Raw genomic sequence first — 14,201 nt, 5'->3', positions numbered from 1 at the left:
CCTAGCCTGGATCCGCGCCACCTCCATCGTTCTCGCCTCGCTAGTCCACCGGCCCGCAGCCTGCCCTCGCCGCTGATACGTCTCCAACGTATCTATAATTTCTAATGTTCCATGCTAGTTTTATGACAATACCTACATGTTTTATTCATACTTTATATCATTTTGATGCATTTTCCTGTACTAACCTAATAACAAGATGCCGAAGCGCCAGTTCCTGTTTTCTGCTGTTTTTGGTTTCAGAAATCCTACACAGGAAATATTCTCGGAATTGGACGAAACAAAATCCCACGGCCCTATTTTCCACGGAATATTCCAGAACATCGAAGAAGAGTCGGAGGCGGCCAGCAGGGGGACCACCCCACAGGGCTGCGCGGCCAGGCCCCCAGGCGCGCCGGCCTATGGGGAGGCCACCCCCTGGCTCCTCTGAGGCCGCCTTTCCGCCTATATATTCTCCCAGATGCGAAAACCCTAAATATATCATTCATATTCCACGAAAAGTTACATAGCCGCCGCCATCGCGAAGCCAAGTTCGGGGGACAGAAGTCTCTGTTCCGGCACGCCGGCGGGACGGGGAAGTGCCCCCGGAATCCATCTTCATCGACTCCATCGCCATCTTCATCGCCGTTGCTGTCTCCCATGATGAAGAGGGAGTAGTTCTTCCCCGAGGCTGAGGGCTCTACCGGTAGCTATGTGGAGCTTTGTAATCTAGTTGAATATGTAGATGATACTCTTGTCTATTATGCACTCTAGAGGTTACTTTAATATGAACTCCGGAGTCACTCTCCACGTGATGGTGACAGTGTGTACATCGTGTGTGATTCGTTTATGACGTTGTGGATCTTGTTTACTTCGGCTTGAGGTGTGCTTTTGCAGCCCTACATAATGAATGGTGTTTGTTATCCAACAAGAGAATGTTTGAGAGTACTATTTATTTATTCAATTATGTGATCATTGTTGAGAGTGTCCACTAGTGAAAGTATGATCCCTAGGCCTTGTTTCTAAGCATTGAAACACCTTTTCCAACAAGTTCTGCTACATGTTCGCTTGCTGCCATGTTTATTTCAGATTGCAATTACTACTTATAATCATCCATATTACTTGTATTTCACTATCTCTTCGCCGAACTAGTGCACCTATACATCTGACAAGTGTATTAGGTGTGTTGGGGACACAAGAGACTTCTTGTATATTAATTGCAGGGTTGCTTGAGAGGGATATCTTTGACCTCTACCTCCCTGAGTTCGATAAACCTTGGGTGATTCACTTAAGGGAAACTTGTTGTTGTTCTACAAACCTCTGCTCTTGGAGGCCCAACACTGTCTACAGGAATAGAAGCGTGCGTAGACATCAAGCTATTTTTTGGCGCCGTTGTTGGGGAGGTAAGGTAAAAGGTATTCACATCCTCCGACAACTAAGCTATTTCCTAGCACTATTGCCGGTGTGTGAGTGCTCGAAGCTATTTCCTTTAGATTCTGCAATTATATCTTTTTCTTTCTTCTTTTTATTTCACTAGTTAGGCTCAATGGAAAACAATAAAAATATTAGAGATCTTTATAGTATTTATCTTGATTTAGGACATGAGGTGTTTGAAGAGAAAATTTAAAAACCTATGGAACTTTATATGCATGCTAATGGCAATGTTATTAGTATGAATGCTTTGAACACCATTGTTGCTAATGCTATGGAAAATTCTAAGCTTGGGGAAGCTGGTTTTGATGAGCATGATATTTTTAGTCCCCCAAGCATGGAGGAGAAACTTTACTTTGATGATACTTTACCTCCTATATATGATGATTACAATGATGACTATCATATTTTCAGTCCACCTACTATTGAGGAGAAATTAATTATGATTACAATATGCCTCCTATATATGATGATTATGGTGATGAGAATAATAATGATTTCTATTTTATTGAATTTGCTCCCACTACAATTAATAGTAATGACTATGCTTATGTGGAGAGTAATAATTTTATGCATGTAGCTCATGATAAGAAAGTTTCATGTGATAGTTATATTGTTGAGTTTGTTCATGATTCTACTAAAAATCCTTATGAGAGAGGACAATATGGTTGTAGAGATTTTCATGTTACTAAAACACCTCTCTTTTTGCTGAAAATCTTAAAGTTGCGCTTGCCTTGTTTTCCTATGCTTATTGCATTATGCTTACATGACTTGTTTATTTACAAGATTCATTTTCATAGGAAGTGGGTTAGACTTAAAAGTGTTTCTTATTTGCTTTTGATGCTCTCTTTTCCTTCAACTCTTATTTCTTGCGAGAGCATCGTTAAAATTACTGAGCCCATCTTAATGGCTATAAAGAAAGCACTTCTTGGAAGATAACCCATGTTTTTATTTTGCTATTGTTTTGTTGTGTCTTGGAAGTTTTTACTACTGTAGCAACCTCTCCTTATCATGTTTATTTCGTTTTTGTGCCAAGTAAAGTCTTTGATAGAAAGTTGATACTAGATTTGGATTTCTGCGCAGGAACAAATTTTTAGCTGTCACGGTTTTGAGTTGTTCTCTCTGTAGAAAAATTTAAAAATCTTGAAAAAATTCAGGAGTAATCCTCAGATATGTACGCAACTTTCATTCAACTGGAGCTTTTCTATCTGAGCATGTTAAGTGCCTCGAAAAAATTCGTCTTTACGGACTGTTCTGTTTTGACAGATTCTGCATTTTATTTCGCATTGCCTCTTTTACTGTGTTAGAGTGGGTTTCTTTGCTCCATTAAATTTCAGTAACCTTGGGTAATGTCCAGAAATATTGGGAATGATTGTGTCCTTGCTGAACATGTGAATTTTTGATTATGCACTAACCCTCTAATGAGATTGCTTTGATTTTGGTGTGAAGGAAGTTTTCAAGGATCAAGAGAGGAGGAGGATATAATATGATCAAGAAGAGTGAAAAGTCTAAGCTTGGGGATGCCCCCATGGTTCATCCCTGCATATTTCGAGAAGACTCAAGCGTCTAAGCTTGGGGATGCCCAAGGCATCCCCTTCTTCATCAACAACTTATCAGGTCACCTCTAGTGAAACTATATTTTAATTCCGTCACATCTTATGTGTTTTATTTGGAGCGTCTGTGTGCTTTTTATTTTCGTTTTGTTATCTTAGTTCTCTGAATAAATTGGATCCTATCTATCTTGTTTGGGAGAGAGACAGGCTCCGCTTTTTCATTTGAATACTCCTATTCTTCACTTATATTTGTTGAGTATTCAGTTTTCGCACTGTGTAGCTTCTAGCTCTTGGTTTTCATGTATCTCTTGTTCAGAGCTATTAGTTATTTTATAGAAAGTACTCTCTTACTTCACTTATATTTGTTTTGAGAGTTTCTTGCTATTTGGTTGGAAACAGAAAATGCTTCATGTGGTAGTTGGTATATTGTCTTGAATAATTTGATACTTGGCAATTGTTTTGAGCTCTCAAAGTAGATCATGTTTAAGCTCTTGCATCATGTGGTTTAAACCTATTAGTGGAGAACTACCGTAGAGCTTTTTGAAATTTGGTTTGCATGATTAGTCTCTCTAAGGTCTAGATATTTTCTGGTAAAAGTGTTTGAGCAACAGGAAGACAGTGTAGAGTCTTATAATGCTTGCAATATGTTCTTATGTAAGTTTTGCTATACCGGTTCGTACTTGTGTTTGCTTCAAACAACCTTGCTAGCCAAAGCCTTGTACTGAGAGGGAATGCTTCTCGTGCATCCAAAACCTTGAGCCAAAACCTATGTCATTTGTGTCCACCATAACTACCTACTATGTGGTATTTTTCTGCCATTCCAAGTAAATACTTCATGTGCTACCTTTAAACAATTCAAAACTTTATTACTCCTTATTTGTGTCAATGTTTTATAGCTCATGAGGAAGTATGTGGTGTTTTATCTTTCAATCTTGGTGGGCGGACTTTCACCAATAGACTAGTGGCACATCCGCTTATCCAATAATTTTGCAAAAAGAGCTGGCAACGGGGTTCCCAGCCCCAATTAATTAACTTTCATTAATAATTCTATTCACATGTTTTGCCCTGATTTATCAGTAAGCAACTTAATTTTGCAAATAGACACTCCTCCATGGTATGTGAAATGTTGGAAGGCACCCGAGGATTCGGTTAGCCATGGCTTGTGAAAACAAAAGGTTGAGAGGAGTGTCATCCATAAATAAAACTAAAGTACATGTGTAAACAAAAGAGAAGATGGATGATCTACCTTGCTGGTAGAAATAACGTCCTTCATGGGAGCCACTCTTTGAAAGTCTGTTTGACAATGGGGTTAGAGTGCCCACTACCATTCGTTGACAACAACAAACACCTCTCAAAACTTTACTTTTATGCTCTCTATATGATTTCAAAACTTGAAAAGCTCTAGCACATGATTTAATCCCTGCTTCCCTCTACGAAGGGCTTTTCTTTTACTTTATGTTGAGTCAGTTTGCCTACTTCTTTCTATCTTAGAAGCAAACACTTGTGTCAACTGTCTGCATTGATTCTTACGTACTTGCTTATTGCACTCATCATATTACTTTGTGTTGACAATTATCCATGAGATATACATGTTGAAAGTTGAAAGCAATTGCTGAAACTTAAATCTTTCTTTGTGTTGCTTCAAAACCTCTTATTAGGAATCTATTGCTTTATGAGTTAACTCTTATGCAAGACTTTTTTATGTTTGTCTTGAAAGTACTATTCATGAAAAGTTTTTGCTATATGATTCAGTTGTTTAGTCATTATCTATTTGTTAGTAAACTATAGACCATTGCTTTGAGTAACTTCATTTATCTCATATGCTTTACAATAGTATTGATCAAGATTATGTTGGTAGCATGTCACTTCAGAAATTATTCTTTTTATCGTTTACCTACTTGAGAGCGAGTAGGAACTAAGCTTGGGGGTGCTTGATACGTCTCCAACGTATCTATAATTTCTTATGTTCCATGCTAGTTTTATGACAATACCTACATGTTTTATTCATACTTTATATCATTTTGATGCATTTTCCGGTACCAACCTATTAACAAGATGCCGAAGCGCCAGTTCTCGTTTTCTCGCTGTTTTTGGTTTCAGAAATCCTACACAGGAAATATTCTCGGAATTGGACGAAACAAAAGCCCACGGCCCTATTTTCCACGGAGGATTCCAGAACATCGAAAAAGAGTCGGAGGCGGCCAGCAGGGGGCCCACCCCAGAGGGCGGCGCGGCCAGGCCCCCAGGTGCGCCGGCCTATGGGGAGGCCACCCCCTGGCTCCTCCGAGGCCGCCTTTCCGCCAATATATTCTCCCAGATGCGAAAACCCTAAAGATATCAGTCATATTCCACGAAAAGTTACGTAGCCGCCGCCATCGCGAAGCCAAGTTCGGGGGACGAAGTCTCTCGTTCCGCACGCCGCCGGACGGGGAAGTGCCCCCGGAATCCATCTCCATCGACTCCATCGCCATCTTCATCGCCGTTGCTGTCTCCCATGATGAGGAGGGAGTAGTTCTTCCCCGAGGCTGAGGGCTCTACCGGTAGCTATGTGGTTCATCTCTCTCTCCCATGGTGTGATCTTTATGTGATCATGAGTTTTGTAATCTAGTTGAATATGTAGATGATACTCTTGCCTATTATGCACTCTCGAGGTTACTTTAATATGAACTCCGGAGTCACTCTCCACGGTGTGATGGTGACAGTGTGCGCATCGTGTGTGATTCCTTTATGACGTTGTGGAGCTTGTTTACTCTGGCTTGAGGTGTGCTTTTGCAGCCCTACACAATGAATGGTTTTTGTTATCCAACAAGAGAGTGTTTGAGAGTAGTATATATTTATTCAATTATGTGATCATTGTTGAGAGTGTCCACTAATCAAAATGTGATCCCTAGGCCTTGTTTCTAAGCATTGAAACATCGTTTCCAACAAGTTCTGCTACATGTTCGCTTGCTGCCATTTTTATTTCAGATTGCAATTACTACTTATAATCATCCATATTAATTGTATTTCACTATCTCTTCGCCGAACTAGTGCACTTATACATCTGACATGTGTATTAGGTGTGTTTGGGACACAAGAGACTTCTTGTATCTTAATTGCAGGGTTGCTTGAGAGGGATATCTTTGACCTCTACCTCCCTGAGTTCGATAAACCTTGGGTGATTCACCTAAGGGAAACTTGCTGCTGTTCTACAAACCTCTGCTCTTGGAGGCCCAACACTGTCTACAGGAATAGAAGCGTGCGTAGACATCAGCCGCCATCGCTAGTCGTGACGCAAGAGCGTTGCTCCTCAACTGCAGCGTTGCAGCTGCCTCACAGTCGGAACGCCGGCGCCCTCCCGCCACCCGCAGGTGCCTCGCGGCCGGTTGCCGGCTCGCTCTAGAAAACTCGAGCACTCCGTCAAGCTGCTGCCGAGTCACCGCTTTTTCTGGATCGAGATGTATGGAGAGGATAAATGAGAGAGAGCATCACTGATGGGTTGCCTGTGTAGGTTGTACTAGGAGTATTGTGTATGTAGAGGATCAAACGTCGATGCTTCCTTCAGTCAATACTAATAGAAAACTGCATATACACATAATGTTTTCCCGAATCTTCTCGCTGAATCGGACGGCGGTTTCAGCACCGGTAGTTACCGGCTCCGCTAGAAAATTTGCACTCCTAGCTACCGGATAGTCATTTCTAACGGAGCCGGTAACTACCGGTGCTCCATACTAAGTTCGTTTCTTTTGAGATGTGTGCAAGCTGCCATACACAGCCCAATATTCCTTCTGTAAACTCTATCTTATTTTACTGCTATTCTGTGGATCTCACCCACGTGCGTGTGTCGTCTACTAGTACAAGCTTTTCATGCGCTCTCTCCCCTTCGGTTATTCACTCCACCACCACAGCTAGCTAATCCCAGTTGTGAGTGAATTCCTCAAATATTTTTTTATACAAAATGGAAATCATGCTTTGTACAAATTTTAAGAAAATTCGTAGAAGTTCAGCTAGTTTTTTCACACATATTCTAGCTATTTTTCCTTTTTCATCCATATATGATTTATACATATTCTAGTTATATTTTTTCAATATAGGTTCAGTTCGTTTAAAGTGCCTCCAAATTTTTGTGAACAACACAAATCAAACGATCAACATATTTTTCTAAGTATGGTCCAGTAACATCTTGGTATCAAAGTAATATGGCACATATTATTTATATTTACTGAAATCTGAGCCATACCAAGAATGGTCTAATTACATTTCAGAAATAAATTATATATAAATTCTGAAATCATCCTTTCTATAATCTTTTGAAAATATATAGAAATTCAGGTCATTTTTGTGAAACATATTCCAATTTTTGTTTTTCTCACACAATATATGATTCACACATATTCCAGTTATATTTCTTTTATTTTCAAAATAGTTACTATTTGTTTCAGATTTTTTTTCATAAAATACCTTCAAAATTTTGTGAGCAACTGAAATCAACCTACTATCGTTATTTAGGGCCAAAGTATGGGCCCAATATTTAGCAACATCTTGGTACCAAAGAAGAAATCAAATATTTGGATCACAGATAACAGCGGTTTGTGTTATTTCCAATAAAACGAACAAGATATGTTTCAAGTATGGCATCAATAACATCTATCAAAGAACTAGAAACATATTGCATTTATTTCATTCATTTCTGAAGATTTGGGTCATACCAGGTACGATAATGTGATCACTAACGCATTTGTTTAACAGTTTTAGGTAGCCAATTAGTTTAGCTAGAGGCTGGCAGTAAACCAAAAATCCATGTGCGAGGAAAACATTACAGGCGAACAACACCATGAAAAATAAAAAGAAGAGAGAAATTCAACAACAAACAAGGAAGATGAATCCCGGCTGAGAGGGAGACAAAAAAGATTACACGCATACTCCATGTCACTGGCCTAGCCTGGATCCGCGCCACCGCCTCCGTTCTCACCTCGCTAATCCACCGGCCCGCAGCCTGCTCTCGCCACCATCGCTAGTCGTGACGCAAGAGTGTTGCTCCTCCGCTGCAGCTGCCTCACAGCCGGAACGCCGGCGCCCTCCCGCCACCCGCGGGTGACTCGCGGCCAGTTGCCGGCTCGCACTAGCAAACTCGAGCACTACGTCAAGCTGCTGCCGAGTCACCGCTTTTTCTGGATCGAGATGCAGGGAGAGGATAAATGAGAGAGAGCGTCATGAACGGGTGGCATGTGTAGGTTGTACTAGGAGTACTGTGTATGTAGAGGACCAAACGTCGATGCTTCCTACAGTCAATACTAATAGAAAATTGCTTCAGAATCGGTATACCGGCTCTGTTAGCACTTAATCTTGTTTGTATCTGCATTTAGCTGTTTTACTTCTGCATGTAGTCGTTGATCAGGTATAGCTTCTACTGAACGCGTACAGCTGAGATGCCAAGCTCTGCGCGATGCAGGTGAGGCGTGATGCAGGTGTGTCCGTGAGAAGCGGCAGGTGCGTGAAGAGCTACGAACGATCGGCTAAGTCATGGTCACCGAGTGAATCGGTCTAGGTGTTTTAGCTGCATGTGCAAATGGTGGCCGTGTGTTAGTGGCTACTGTGGCGTGCGCGTGGAGCTAGTGCGTGCGTGGGTGTGAGTCTATTTAAACAGAGTCATAGGCATGTTCCCTTTTTGAGAAATACAGTGAAGAAAAACTTGCAGCTGTGTGAGGCAATGCGAGGCCAAAATTCCTTGTGTTCTACGTGAAGTAGATAGAGAGAGGTTCAGAGAGCTGAGCGAGTCAGCTCCCTCATTTGGTATCAGAGCGTTCTGCTCTTGGTTCCTGTGGTGATGGCGCAGGGTGGCGGAGATGCTTCCGACGAGAAGGCCAAGGAGACAGATCTGGAGAAGAAAATGGCGGAGGAGAAGGACCTGCGCACTCCACCAAGGGTGCAGCTCACCGACGGCAGCAGCAGCGGTAGCGAGGTCCGCATCGTCGAGCGCGTCATCCGGCAGAGCTCCATGGTGGCGGCGCCGCCTCTCATGCTCACCCGCACGAACTACTCCGACTGGGCGCTCGTCATGCGAGTGAGGCTGCAGGGACAAGGCCGGTGGGAGGTGGTCGAGCACGGCATCAGCGACTACCACGACAACCGTGAGGCTTTGGGCACCATCCTCGGCGCTGTGCCGCCGGAGATGTTGCGCTTGCTGGCCGTGAAGGACACCGCCAAGGAGGCTTGGGACGCCCTCAAAACTTTGAGGTTGGGGTCCGAGCGCGTCCGCGAAGCAAGGGCGCAGACCCGCCGCTCCGAGTTCGAGAATTTCCGGTTCAAGGACGGCGAGAAGGTGGAGCAGTTCGCGATGCGGCTCACGAGCATCATGCACGAGCTGGAGGTCCTCGGAGATGGCGTTGGGGAGCACAAGGCCGTGTTGAAGTTCCTCTGCTGCGTGCCGAAGCGGTTCAAGCAGCTCGCCCACTCCATTCAGCAGCAGCTCGACATCAAGAACATGACGATTGAGGAGCTGACGGGTCGCTTCTTGGTTGTGGAGGAGGAGCTCGACTTGGAGGAAGATGAAGGTGGGCAGCATGGTGGCACTCATCTCCTCGTCACCGAAGAGCAATGGATGGAGCGCATGAAGAAGAAGAAGAACCATGGTAGGGATAAAAAGCTGCGGTGCTTCCATTGTCAGGAACTCGGCCACTTTGCTTGAGAATGCCCAGAGAAGAAGGGAAACAACCATGACGAAGAAGAGAAGGCGCTGCTCGGCCAGTACATCGACGACGAGCCAGCTCTTCTCTGAAACTCCATGAAGAATTGGGAATCAAGATTAGGGGGTGATTGTTAGCACTTAATCTTGATTGTATCTGCATTTAGTTGTTTTACTTCTGCATGTAGTCGTTGATTAGGTATAGCTTCTACTGAACGCGTACAGCGAGATGCCAAGCTCTGCGCGATGCAGGTGAGGCGTGATGCAGGTGTGTCCGTGAGAAGCGGCAGGCGCGTAAAGAGCTACGAACGATCGGCTAAGTCATGGTCACCGAGTGAATCGGTCTAGGTTAGGACTCGCCCACGGATCGATCACATCAAACTAAACGAACACACGCGAACACAAAATTTATCGCGAAGGCACATATTGTACCTTGTCTTTATTTTCTATTTTCTCAACTCTAATTCTACGGTGTTACAATAACCATGACCTGATGTGTATAAATACACGACCGGCCAACCGACCCAAGCAACATCTAATCCTAGTTGTACTTGGACTCTAGCACAAAACCGACCCGGACATCAACTTCTACACGGATAAGTACTTTCCTACCCTAACTAACACGACCAGAACTCACCTAGCTAATCTGGACTAACCAAAACTACTACTCACGTGGATGCTTACTAATTTGACTCACACACCTAACACTAGGAAAGATTATTGCTAACAATCTCCCCCTAATCTAAACTTGTCAACTCATCGACTCGACCACGACAAGCCTAATTGCCAGGCCAGATTGTTCCTCACAATCTCCCCCTAATTTCGACTTATCGACTTACAGACTCAACTTAGCATACTGACTTGGACATGAACTAGTACTACTAAGACTCATTGTATGGAAATAACCAACCGGTCTCTACTAGTCCGGCTGAGATACGTGGTTGGATGGTACTAGGAATAGAAGGCCGTGTAGTGCTAGGATTTGTGTACGAGTAGGTTTAGGTTTTCCTTGGGTCGGTTGCTGGCCGTGTATTTATACACGAGCATGCCCGTTCGTTTTGTAACAGAAGTTGTACCGTGAGGTGAGAAAACAAAAAAAGGAAATAAAGAGAGGGAAACTAGAGGGTACGATACGCACCCTTGGCGATAAATTTCGTATCGCGTGTATTCGTCTAGTTTGATGTGATCGATCCATGAAAAAACCCAACAGTCTAGGCGTTTTATCTGCATGTGCAAATGATGGCCGTGTGTTAGTGGCCACTGTGGCGTGCGTGGGTGTGAGTCTATTTAAACAGAGTCATAGGGCATGTTCCCTTTTTGAGAAATACAGTGAAGAAAAACTTGCAGCTGTGTGAGGCAATGCGAGGCCAAACTTCCTTGTGTTCTACGTGAAGTAGATAGAGAGAGAGTTCAGAGAGCTGAGCGAGTCAGCTCCCTCAGGCTCCCCTAGAAAATCCGCATTCCGCTAGCTACCACCACTCCCTCACTCTTTCCATCCTCTCACTCGTCTCTGACCGGCGCCGCCGCTCCACTGCTTGAGCCCAGCTGCCGGCCCGGGACACCCTCGCCTCCACACCATCGGGTGCAGCTCCGGCTTTGTCTCCCCCCATGAATCCCCTCTCACCGCAGAGAATCAAGACGCTGTGAAATCCTAGGGGTCGCCGGCAGCGATGGACGCTGCAAGGCGGGCTGGCAGGGCCGCCCTTCTTCTCCAGCGAGCATGTCTCTTCTCCGAGGGCCATCTTCTTCCCTGGATCCTGCAATGGATGCTGACGCCGCGACTCCCGCGGTGGTGAAGACGGAGAGGATCTCAATCTCCTCTCCTCCTTGTCTTCAGACCTCAAATGGAGGACAACGCCAGGTACTCCTCCGCGCATGTATCTTCTCCGAGGGCCACGTTCTGCCCTGGATCCGGCGACGGACGCTGACGCCGCGACTCCCGCGGTGGTATCAGTGCAATATCTATCAGTGTTGTTCAATAATTCCTAAGTAGCAGCTTGTATTCGTTGTGTGTTCATCTAAACACATAGCTATCAGTGATGTTCAATAACGCCTAAGTAGCAGCTTGTATTCGTTGTGTGTCCATTAGCTTTTAACTATATACTTCAAATACCTAAGTGATACACTTTGGCGAGTTAAATTTTAAGTTGTCAAGTAAAAGATGCCATCACACACTAAGGCTAGGAGGTTTCACAATAGTGTTATATGCCAAATATTTGTGTCATCATCAGAATTTTTGTTTCCCCAGCAGCTGCAGTTTCGAAAAGTTCTACAAGAATCATTGGCATGTTGACCTTGCATACTTGTTGAGCTCTCTGTTGTTCAGTTATGAGATTATTTAAGTAACCCCCTTTTGTTTGCAGATACAAACTACATCAGCGCTCAGCTCTAGTCTCTAAGAGCATCTCCACCGGCGGCCCCGATAGCTTTTTGGGGCCGGGAGCGAAAATGGGCTCGCACCGGCGCGCCCCATACGGCGCCGGCCAATTTTCGAGCCCAATAGAATCGCCGGCAACCCCGTGCCGGCCCGAATCGGGCGCGCCGGCGCCTCGCGGAACGACGGTTTTCGCGGGTGGGGGCGCCTTATCAGCGACAGGACGCGACGGTTCGCATCGGCCGCGACGCGGGAAGGTTGGTCTTCGGCGTTTTAATGGTCTGTCGCACGCAAACCGAAGCGGCCACGAGGGCAGCGACTGGCCACGCGGCGTCCAGTCGCGTACGTCGACGTTAATGCGAGCAATTATGGTCGCTATATAGTACGCACGCTGTCCATCACCGTGGTGCTATCCGCTCATCTCCACCACCGCCGTCGGCGCCATTCTCTCCACCTCAAAATGCCGCGCCGTTTGAAGACGACGTACTCAATGTTGGGCCTCAACGGCCGTTGCGCTGCCACCACCACCACCACCGGAGCCGGAGCCCGACGCGGACAAAAGCTCCGACGACGACGTAGACCCAAGGTTCGTGGTGTGGCGCGAGGCCTTCTAGATCTTTTGGGTACACAAGCGGGGTCTGAACGAATCCATTGTAGGACATTCCTTCCTCGCTGGTGGAGGTTGTGGAGGTTGTCCAGGTTGCATCTGACTCTACCACGAGGATCGTTGTCGCCGTTGAATCTTCCACTAGGATGGTGGTGCTGCCTGCATCTTCGCCAGGGTCCCCTGCTTCCCCGACCTCGGTGTTGCGTGTGGCTCCTTTGACTGTAAGGCCGCTCTTACTTATCTCGTTGTTCATTGATGTGGTAGTGGTAGTTTATTGATGTGGTACTGCTTAAGGATGTGGATGTGGATCTGGTACTGGTAGTGGTGATAGTTCATTGATGTGGTACTGCTTAAGGATGTGCATCTGGTAGTGGTAGTGCATTGATCTGCTAGTGTTTGTCATGTAGGCGATCATACCTTTGGGCTCCCCTGATCTGTTTGCGCCTACTGTGTATGCTTAGCCATGTCTAATTGCAAGCAAACAGGCCATGGTTTGGAAACCTGAGCTATCAGAGTTTGTGCTGAATCGGTTGGTTCAACTCGTCCGTAGCGGTGTCTGCTTCAACATGGGATTCAAGGAGCAGCAGATGAAGAAGGTAGCCGCGGATGTTCTTGCATTCGTTGGCGTACATGTCACCACTCTTCAGATGTACAACCACATCAGAAACTGGAGGACGAAGTGGAGCGTCATTATGAAGATTAAGTCCGATCGCATTCTGGACTGGAGCGAAGATGGTTGTTGCTTCTACGACGGTGATGAAGAGACGGCGGACGAGTACATCCAGGTACGAAGCCTCATTGAGTTCCTGCATAGATCTGAAATATATATGTGAATGTCGTCCGCCCTAACAGTTGTTCATTATGGATTGTAGCGCTACCTGAAGCACCGTTATTACGTCGTCACTCCGATCACGAACTACGCTCAGATGAAGACGATCTTCACTCCCCGGTTTGTGTGCAAGGCGCAGCTGTTCCAGCCTAACTTGCTGGTCAAGGCTATCGACTTCATTGCAGACAATGAAGCAGAGTATGCCGTCTACCGTAAGCTGCAGCCACCGGAGAGGAGGAGCTGGCTCAGGACCTGGCTCCGCAACCAGTTTCCGGCTTAGTGCTTCTGCTACCTTGGTCACGGTCTGCTAATTTTGGGAGGTGATCTTGTATCCCTCCATTAGCTAGGACTTGCTATAACCTGATCTCCAGTCTTTAATGATGAAGTTGTTCAAGGAGGTATATACTAACCCCTCGTGTCATGAACCTGTGATGCATCACAAAGTAGTTGCTTCGCTCGTGATGCCCATTAAGTATTTGTTGTGTATTACCAGCACATTTTCTGATGAACTGAATCTGATGTGTGCTGTTATTCAGTATTGGGTAACCTCACCACTGAAAGTGAAGGGATTACCACAGCACTGAGCTATCTGCAACCAAACAGTCCGTGGGCTGCACGGGCAGGGAAGAAAGTACTGTAAACGGGCAACCAAACGTTGGGGCCTAGAATCCTTCTCCGGCACGCAAAAGGCCGCACAGGCTACCAAACGACCCGCCTAGCATGGCCCATGGCCCGTTCACGACGCGCAGGAATGCCCATCTCGCTGC

The sequence above is a fragment of the Lolium rigidum genome, chromosome 6, assembly GCF_022539505.1.
Source record: "Lolium rigidum isolate FL_2022 chromosome 6, APGP_CSIRO_Lrig_0.1, whole genome shotgun sequence".
Classification (NCBI taxonomy): domain Eukaryota; kingdom Viridiplantae; phylum Streptophyta; class Magnoliopsida; order Poales; family Poaceae; genus Lolium; species Lolium rigidum.
Note: the sequence above shows the minus strand (reverse complement) of the source record.